At 35.2% G+C, this 9453-nt stretch overlaps 1 pseudogene; it reads right to left on the reverse strand.

Annotated features, from left to right (window-relative positions):
- LOC101592768 overlaps positions 1-6744 on the reverse strand; it is a 23373-nt pseudogene extending 16629 nt beyond the window's left edge.
- Positions 6745-9453: the final 2709 nt, after the last annotated feature.

Consider the following 9453-nt stretch of genomic DNA (forward strand, 5'->3'; position numbering starts at 1 on the left):
CCATCTCTCCAGCCCCTGATTCATGATTTAATACAAAACTTGCTTCAAACTCAATGATCTTAGACATTAGTCTGACTTGGTGATAGAACTGTGATTTTTGTCAAGGAAGCAAAGTCATGTATGTAAGCTTGTCTACTATCAAAATGAACTTGAAGAAGAAAAGAGAAAGGGTCTGGGAGATGACTCAGTGGAATAAGCGCTTCCCTGGCAAGTGCAAGGGCCTGAGTTCAATCCCCAGTTCTGCAAAACAAAGACAAAAACAAACAAACAAATACAAAAGAAAATAGGAAAGTGAACCAAGTTGATTTTTGGCTTCTCTTTTGTTCAGTGCTGCAGTAGTATTTATCTTATCCTATTTTGCATATAAAATATAACTTCAGTAATTATTATTCAGCATAAATTATATGCTTCTTTGAATGTGATTTGCTTGAGATGTTTAACTACTTCGAGTTGAGCTGCCATAATATTTATATTAAATTGTGTCTCCTAAAAGACTAGAAGTACATTTCTTATGAAATCAAGAAATATTTATTCCACTTCAAGCACCATTTTATGTAGATACTAGGACTAAAATTATGAGGAACACAAGTACAACTTTTACCTCACAGATCTTCATAATAATTTGGAAAGATTGAGCTTTACATAAAGAGTGTGCATCTCATGTTGTTCTGCCAGAAAATTTCAGGGTATTGTTAAAACCTACTTTTCCACAGAAATGTGAAAATTCATTACTACTGAGATCATTAAATAATGAATATTTAAGATCACAGGATATAATTTTGTCTTTCTTCCTCCTTTCTTTTGTACAGTTTGTTTCTTTGTTTCTTTTTTTTTTTTTTTTCCAGTACTGAGGATTGAACTCAGAATCTTGTACATGCCAGGCAGGCACTTATGCCACTGACCTATATTCCCAGCCACATATCTTGTTACTGATGGCCATTGATCACAAGAAATGTGTATATAGCTTGGGAGGTAGCTTTGTGGTCTAAGCACCTGCCTACCGAGCACAAAGAACCAGGTTTGATCCTCAGTAGTGTCTTCTGGACTGGGCCCAGAAATGCAGTTGTGTGTGCTGGCCACCAAAACCAAGCATGGTGGCACACACCTGTAATCCCAACATTGGGAGGCTGAGGCAGGAGGATCACTATGAGTTTGAACTATATAGTGAGACTTTGTATCAAATTAATAAATTAATTCTACAAATAGAAACTTCCATAAAATTCTGCTCATAACTATCTTCACTTGTCCTCAGCAAATGTGTACAGAAGATACAACTTCTTGGTCATTTCGTAACTCTTATTCCAAGTATTCTAGAGGCAACACATGTGAATTAATATGCTGGGTTGCCCGTCTTGAATTAGAATTTTATTTGTTAAAATAAAATTTTGCAAACTGAGCTACAAAATTAGGTTTTATTATTGACTGAAAGGAAGGGGCAAATACTGAGTAAGAAAGCTTTCAAAGTTGCCCGGGGTGCAGAACTACAGGAGTGGAGATTGCACAATAAGAACTTTAGGCAATTCAGAGTCTAATTAATGTCATAAGCTCTTCTACAGAGGCTCCGACATCTTTCAGTCCACTCATCTCTTAAGAAAGTTTTAATATTGGGAATTTCGAAAACAATATTTTTAGTAGCATATAAAGGCTTTGTCTATCAATGATGAGTATTTATGTCAGTTTTTCCTGATTAATCAACTCCATTAAATTAAGAAACCTCACAGATTAGTAAAGCATGCTCCTGAGTGTGACTGCATAGTCCTGAAAGTGTGGCCTTGCCCTGCTGCGTGTGGTCTGGAGCCCATCCCTTTAAGGCACTGTGCCCCTGCTTTGCCTTCCTCCCACCCGGAGCACTGTCCTTTGTTCTTCCACGTGCTTCTGCCAGGATATTTTCATGTGTGCTAGCTGTGTCACTGGATCCTCTGCACTGTGAGACAAATCCACTTCTCATTCTTTAAGTAGTCAGATATTGGGTCCCAGCCATGGGAAAACAGTCTACTACAGAATTTTACTGTTATATATGGATGTCGCATTGGTATTTAAAAGGATAAGACTTTTAATAACTCTGACATTCAAAACCTATATAAAAACGTTTTATCCTATATGTGAATTCAATACTTTTCTAAATAAATTGCTGCAAACTAAAATTAATAAGCAACTTTAAGCCAAATTGCAACATCTTCCTACTATTGTTTAGCTTTACTAAGTTGTTACTTTACACAAAAATGTCTCCTACAGATTTTGAGGTTGTGTCATGTGCTTTCTCTTTAAATCATTTATAAAGTGTTAAATAAGGCATACACTGGCGCTGCTCCCACAGGAGAACTCATGTTTGTATTCTGTGTTTAGAAAAGTGCTCTCTGATTCCCAGCCTTGCCTCTTTCTCCAGGCTGGCTGTGTATTTAAGACAAAACATTTCTGCAGCTCCCATGTTTTAAAAATGTTCAATACATTTTGGGACATGATTTTATCAGTTATTTTATAAAAGTCTCTGTAGTTGTGTTCCTGATTGCTGTTTTTATGTTTTAGCAGTTTTTCTTCCCCTTACAAGCTGTTATTATCTTTTATAGCTCATTTATATACATTTTTGTGGGTCCCCTTAGCTATTATACTAAACATGTTATGATAGCTGGTAGTCATTGAATCTCCCTTTACTACATGATCTATTAATTTTCTTGAAATGATATTAGACTATTGTCTTAGTTATATCAGATTATCCTACAAAGGCACTTTTGAAATACAACAGTAATAACCTTAGTCATTCAAAATATAACTTAAAAATATTTCCCTCATCTCACAATTGGACCTGTGAAAAACCTCTCCATTGTAATTCAAAAAAATACTTTTTAGTATTTTTATAGATTTTATATAAGATATCTCCCTGTTTATCTACCTCAAAGACAGCCAAGCCCAATCCAGGACTGTGGAAACCTAAGTGTGCAAAATGTGGCACCTCTCTCTCTCTCTCGTTCTTCAGTTTTTATTTTCATTTTGTATTTATTTATTTTTTAAAATAATTTTATTGAGAAACAAATAACAATGAGACAGTTTCAAAACCAACTACTAGGAGAGTTTCAATAATTAATACATTGAATATTGTTATCTTCTTAGTTGTTATTCATAGTACAAGGTGCAGACATGATATCCTGTCCAAACACTATTAATACAAATCTTTATTTTCATTTAATTAAGAGAAAGTAGCTGTATATCTATCCTATTTTGTATATACAGATACAAAATGGTCATTCATTTATATCCCCCTTTTTTGTTTAGTTTTGTCAGAGAAGGGTATTCCATTGTCATTTAAATATTGTAGGTGCATGAATTCAGCAAAATATTCCAATATAGTCCCATAGTCTATGATAATCATAGGTCATCTGCAGGACTGGCAATGCCAGAAGTTGTTGAACTGAGCCCTTTACAGCCCAGCATACCAACATGGCTTCACCCCTTATACCTCGTTTTTATACCTTTCTATTGGATGGTTAAGACCAACATAAAGCAAGATCTATATAACAAGAAATGTAACTTTTGTATCTGATAAGGTCAGTGAAGTCCCCTCAGGATTTATCCTGAAACCCTGTACCACACTTTGTAGATCCTTTGTCAGTGTCAGCCATGTGGATGAGTCACAGCCATTGCTTGACCAATTTGCTCTCTGTGAAAGCCTGAGAGAATCTTTTCTCTCCACGTGACTCTCCTTAGGCACACTCTGTGTCATCGATCACATTCCTCTGTGGCCCCATAATCTCCTTGATCAGAAAATTTGGGACATAACTGAGTTACATGATCTTACAGTATAGGTTCTCCTATGTTTTGTGGCATTTCTTTAAGCCCCTATTCACATTTGAAATCATTTTGGGAGAGTTGTCAGATAATTTCTGCACAGTGTAGTCAGGCTCATGATATCAAATGTGAGCAACAATTTTATATTATAACTCACATCATAAACTTACATAGTAAGCAAAAATAGTTGCATCAAATTCATTTCACACAATGTCCTTGATTCTTGAAAATAAAACTAAACTATTTTTATGTGGCATTTAAAACAAAGAAACACAGACACCTGCACTTGGGTGTATGATATGCAATTTTTTCCAACCAGTTCTACAGCTGAGAGGTAGATTAATATACATAACTCCTGGTCACATTTACGCTATTTTGACAAACATTCAATAATTTTATGCTTGAATGAAATGTGCCTATATATAATTTTTCCCTTATTTCCAGTCATCTCTGCCTCAAAACTTAACCCCCTGACTGCAGGATATGTCTTACACACAGATGAACTTTTCTGGATTTTTCATCCATGAGCCCTTTCACAAACAACTTTCTATTTGGATTATACACCAGTAAGACTTCTTGTTGCCTATCCCTTGTGCCTTTCTGAATCCCCAGTTACTATGAATCATAACTTGTGCAAGAGAATTAATTGGGCACAATGAACATATGGGCCATTGATAAGTTAATATAATTTGTACTCAAAATTTAAAAGAATGAGGAAAATACACAAGCTGAAGCTGTGTCTTATCAGTAAGGCACAGTGAACTTGCTTGGCATAGACCTAAAGCATGCTGTCTCTGGAAACACAGAAAATGAGTTAGTATGCATTGACAGTTTGAAAGTAACCACAACCATTCCCAGATTCTGGTTCCATTCTGTTCCTATGTTGAAAGCCATTATTGAGGTTTATCATAGGCTTATGAGTCTTCTTATGTGTTTGAAGGAAGTAGCTGGGCTTGGAAATGATACATAGGCAGAGAACTAAGTGTACCCCTTGATATGTAACTTAATGGAGTTTGTTTATTTATTCATTTATTGGTACTATGAATTGAACTCAGGACCTTGCATTTGCCAGGCAGGCACTGGTGCTACTGAGCTATATCCCTGGCTCTGGATGTGTTTTAAATTACAATTTTACAGAGATGAGGAACAGTGAGAATATCACAGAAAAATAAAGTAATTCAAGCAAAGAAAAAGTTAATTTTTTTTTCCTTCTTGAAAATAGGATCTCATTAGGCAGTGTAGTCTGGCCTTGAACTCACTAGTATAACTCAGACTGTTCTAAACACATGGCGATCCTCCTGCTTCATCCTCCCGAGTGCTGGGATTATAGGTATGCACCATCTAACTTGGTTTTGTCTAACTGGACTGTAAATTTACCGAAGGAGTTTGGGAGAAACACATATATGAATGTTATGAATGTTAGAAAGTACCTACCACAGGTTGCATATGTGTGTAATTGTGTGCATGTGAGCATGCACAATGTGAAACTATCAAACATTTTTAGACTAACATAATAACAGTATGTACTCAGGAAAATCAAATTTGTGTATTATGTTCAATAATACAATATGGCTGGATGCAGAAGTTCATATTCGATAAAAAGGTAATATTTAGTGAAGTTAACAATATTTGATCAATGTTTTATTTATTACATATCTTTGTACCCTGGGTTGCCACCGGTTGAATAAATGTGGAATCTTTGCTTCATACAGCAAACAGGATAACATTCAGTTACAAAGCAGAAGTCATTGATCAACTGTATGATATACATTTTAAATATTATTTGAGTACAGTTTAGTGTTCTCTGTAAGTCTGGTCCTCTGAAAATTGACTGAGTAGTTTGTAGTTTATGTTAATCCTCTCCAGATTTTCTAAAAGTACTTGTCTATAAGACATACTTTAGAAATGCAAACTTCAAAGAAGTTCCAGATATTGCTGTTGTTTATTCAACTCTGTACCCAGCATTTTCTTTCAGAGGAAGTTTGTATCAGCTCACTTTTGCCTTGTTATTTAGAAGCAGAGCTTCTGAGGGCTGTGTTCTCCAGACAGCAATAGATCCATGTGGGCTCTCCCATCTGTTTGAATGTATGTCAGGTAATCACGGTGCAGCCTTTCACTATTGACAGAATAAGGACAAAGTGCAAAACTTCTAATATTTTTTTACTGGAATAATAAATCTAAGGATATTTCCACAATGAAATGAAAAATGGAAATTTTTGTTCACTTAAAAGAGCAATTTATTAATGCATAGTCTCCCAAAATAAATTGTGGTTTGAGTGGTCATTACACTTAAGAGATTTTTATTTAGCATTGCATGACTTTATTTCTACATTGTAATTTCCTCTTAGATGGCTCAAATTGCTCTGAAAGTTTGTTCATTTCTATATTGCAAATTTTCAAATAATGGTTGCCTAAATATTTTGATGCACACTAATCCTACTTCTTCAATGTTTACGTATAACCCAAAACGGAAACATAAATGATGACTAAGATTAGCCCTAGTAAAACAAATTAATACAACATGAAATTTTGTATTCTTTCTGATTCCCAGGGCCAACTTCACAGGCACAGTTCTCAGCCAGGTGTTTTCCCTCCAATATGAAAAAATTGTAAAAAATGTTTAACTAATAACACTCTGTAACTTTCAAAATATTTGTATACTCCCTGTCTTATGACATCCCTTTTTAGCTGTCATGTACTGCTCCCTTCTTTTCTTGATCCACGGTAAAATCAACTTACTTTGTTGATCATATGCTTTCTTTCTTCTGCACTCTGTCTGACTCCCGTCTCCAAAATGCCCACATTGCCTCTTTCCATCTTCAGCTTCAGTGCAATGACTGTGCTTCTTCCCCCAGCCGATTGCATTTTCTGTTCACAAATGGGCTGACCCGGGAGTCTCCATATGCGGCAAACACCTGAGATCACACAATGTTTTACAGGGAGGGTGTCATCATTGTGCATGGCCCCCTGCCTTGCTTATTTGTTTCATGAGTGAAATCATCTTTTCAGTTTTATGCAAAATGAAAGGATCATTATGAGCATCAATTTAAATTAAACTAGGCAGGGTAAATCTGTAAAACAAAAGGAAAAAATTAATCACCTGTGGCAACTGTCATTTGAAGTTATCCTTCCCTCGTTCCACTCTACCACATCCCCATAAAAAAAAAAAAGAGTGATCATATTGTTTACTGGTATCAAACTGCAGAATTTGGCTTGCCTTAGGCGTGGCTCTAGCCCAGAATCCAAGCAGCCACAAATATCAATTTAGAATGCAGCTTCAGCACTCATGGAAGAGCTGTCACTGGCAAGTCTAAAATACTGAGCGTGCTGAGCCACTGACATTGCTAAAGATGATCATGAAGACGTTTATCCAGCCTCTCCTGCCTCCCTTCGCCCAGCCCTTCAGAAGCTGATGTCAAGTGTGACAGGCTGGGTGATGAATGGGGAGAAAGTTGACAGGTGACGATAGGCAGCTGAGTAAGTGAAATCCTCCATCGTTAATTCTTACGATTTTATCTTCCTGACACAATGAACTCATATCAGAATGTGTGACTAAATAAACCTAGGAAGAAAAGCCATGCCCTAAGAAATAGAGACCTGAACAAAAATCCATGCTCTCATTTCTTTGAAACTTCATGATTGCTGGACTTCTAGAACATGATGCGTAATAAAGGATGAATTTTTTTAGAGTTAAGAGGGATGATTAACTGTGTTGCATATATATATATATATATATATCTCAATGTCATGAGTCAGAAAAGCCACATTTCTCATAAATCTCCTCTTGACTAGACTAAAAAGAAATAAATCAGCTCACTGGAATTTTGATTAATGAGAAAAGGAGAAAGGTTTAAGTGTGAGTGTTTTGTTCCCCTGATGTTCATGAAAGCCTAGTTCTGCCTGACACATCCTAGTCCAAAGCAATTGAAAACCATTTTAACTTTACTTTGTTTTGAGAGGCTTAGGGGTTATTGAATTGAGAGAAATTGGATTGAAACAAGTAATTTTTTTGATATAAGCCACTAAACAGTTCAGAGAGCATCATTTGCAGGCCCCAAGCTGGTCACTTACTAGAGAAGAGTGTCTGTCTCAAGCAATCCTTTCTTTTTACATAAGAAAACTAAGAAACAACTCCTAGTGACAATTCAAATTTTTCTTATATGTCTTTGGAGCTATAATTAAAAGGTAATTGGAACTTTTTCCTTGTCTACCTCAAAATTTTGATACGAGCTATGCTACTTGTTTCAGTATGGATAGGGGAGAAAATAAACTTGTAACATTTTGAAAACCGGGGAAAAGAATTTCATGGTTCCAGCTCATGAATGTTGATACCTACCTGGAAAATATTTTGCATTCCTTTAGAGAACCTAGCATACTTAGAATTTGACAGGCCTTTAAATTTAGTAACAGCAAGATGGAGACAGGCCTTATTGATTTCATTTTTATCCTTCCTCTTTAAATATAAGATCATGGACAAATAATTTTTAATTTATAAATTTAAAAGCTTTAAATTGTAAAAAATAGGGGCTGGGGAGATGACTCAGTAGAATAAGCACTTCCCTGGCAAGTGCAAGGGTCTGAGTTCAATCCCCCAATCCTTGGTTTAAAAAAAAAAAAAAAAATATATATATATATATATATATATATATGGTACCCTTTTTTGCCTGTTATCATGAATGATACTGTAACTAAATTATTTGCCATTTCATCTTGCATTAGAACATTTGAGTTTTAGTTTTCTATAATCCTTTAAACATTTTGTACTTATAAGTAATATTTAAAAGCTATTTATATTATTTTCTAAGTTGAAGCCCCTGTGACTCTCTTTCAAAAATTCAGTTTGAAATCTCTTTAGTCCATTTTTGCTTTTCACTTCGGTGTAATTAAAATATTGTCATCAGCAATCTGCTATGCTAACCTTTATATACTATTTTCTTAAACAAAATACACTTTCATCTATTTATTTCAGATAAAAAAGCACCAAATTTTCTAATGTTGAAACATTACATATGTAGCCTAACAAGCCTGCTCACTAACCCTTAGTGAGATTTTGATACTATTTATTTTTAATATCCTACATACATTTCCTTCTTTGTAGCTTTTTCAATGTTGTTATTTAAAAACCTTCATTCTCCTACTTTAGACAAGAAGAATTAAAATAAAGCATTACTTTCAGCTTATGCTTTACTGTCTTTGAGTAACTTTATGACTGTGTTTTCTAGTTTTCAACCCTAATCTGTGATATCATAAACAAGTTCTAGATCATATAACTTGGTTAAGGAAATTAATGACTCAGAACCTCAAGTTTCTCATGTGGAAAATGAATCAAATAATCATGTTGAGGATTTCTAGAAATCTTAAATGAGATAACACATAGCAAATGCATAAGAAATATCATTTTAAACTCTCAGTAAATAACAGTTGCCCTAGTCCTCCTGGACGCAGGGGATAATTTACAACTTCAACTCAAAATAAATTTTCTTCTGAGTTCAGTTGAATGAAGCTTATGCTGTCACCTTTATTGCTGGCATTCTGTATGACACTATATAGTAAGGAAAACAAGGCATTGCTTTGGCTTGCAGGGATCTTGCAGCCTGGGAGATGGACATGACACAGTCCAGCAAGTAATAACACAAGGCGACACGTACATCATAAAAGCATGTAGTACAT

Source organism: Octodon degus, unplaced genomic scaffold (genome assembly GCF_000260255.1).
Source record: "Octodon degus isolate 3935 unplaced genomic scaffold, OctDeg1.0 scaffold00024, whole genome shotgun sequence".
Taxonomy (NCBI): Eukaryota; Metazoa; Chordata; class Mammalia; order Rodentia; family Octodontidae; genus Octodon; species Octodon degus.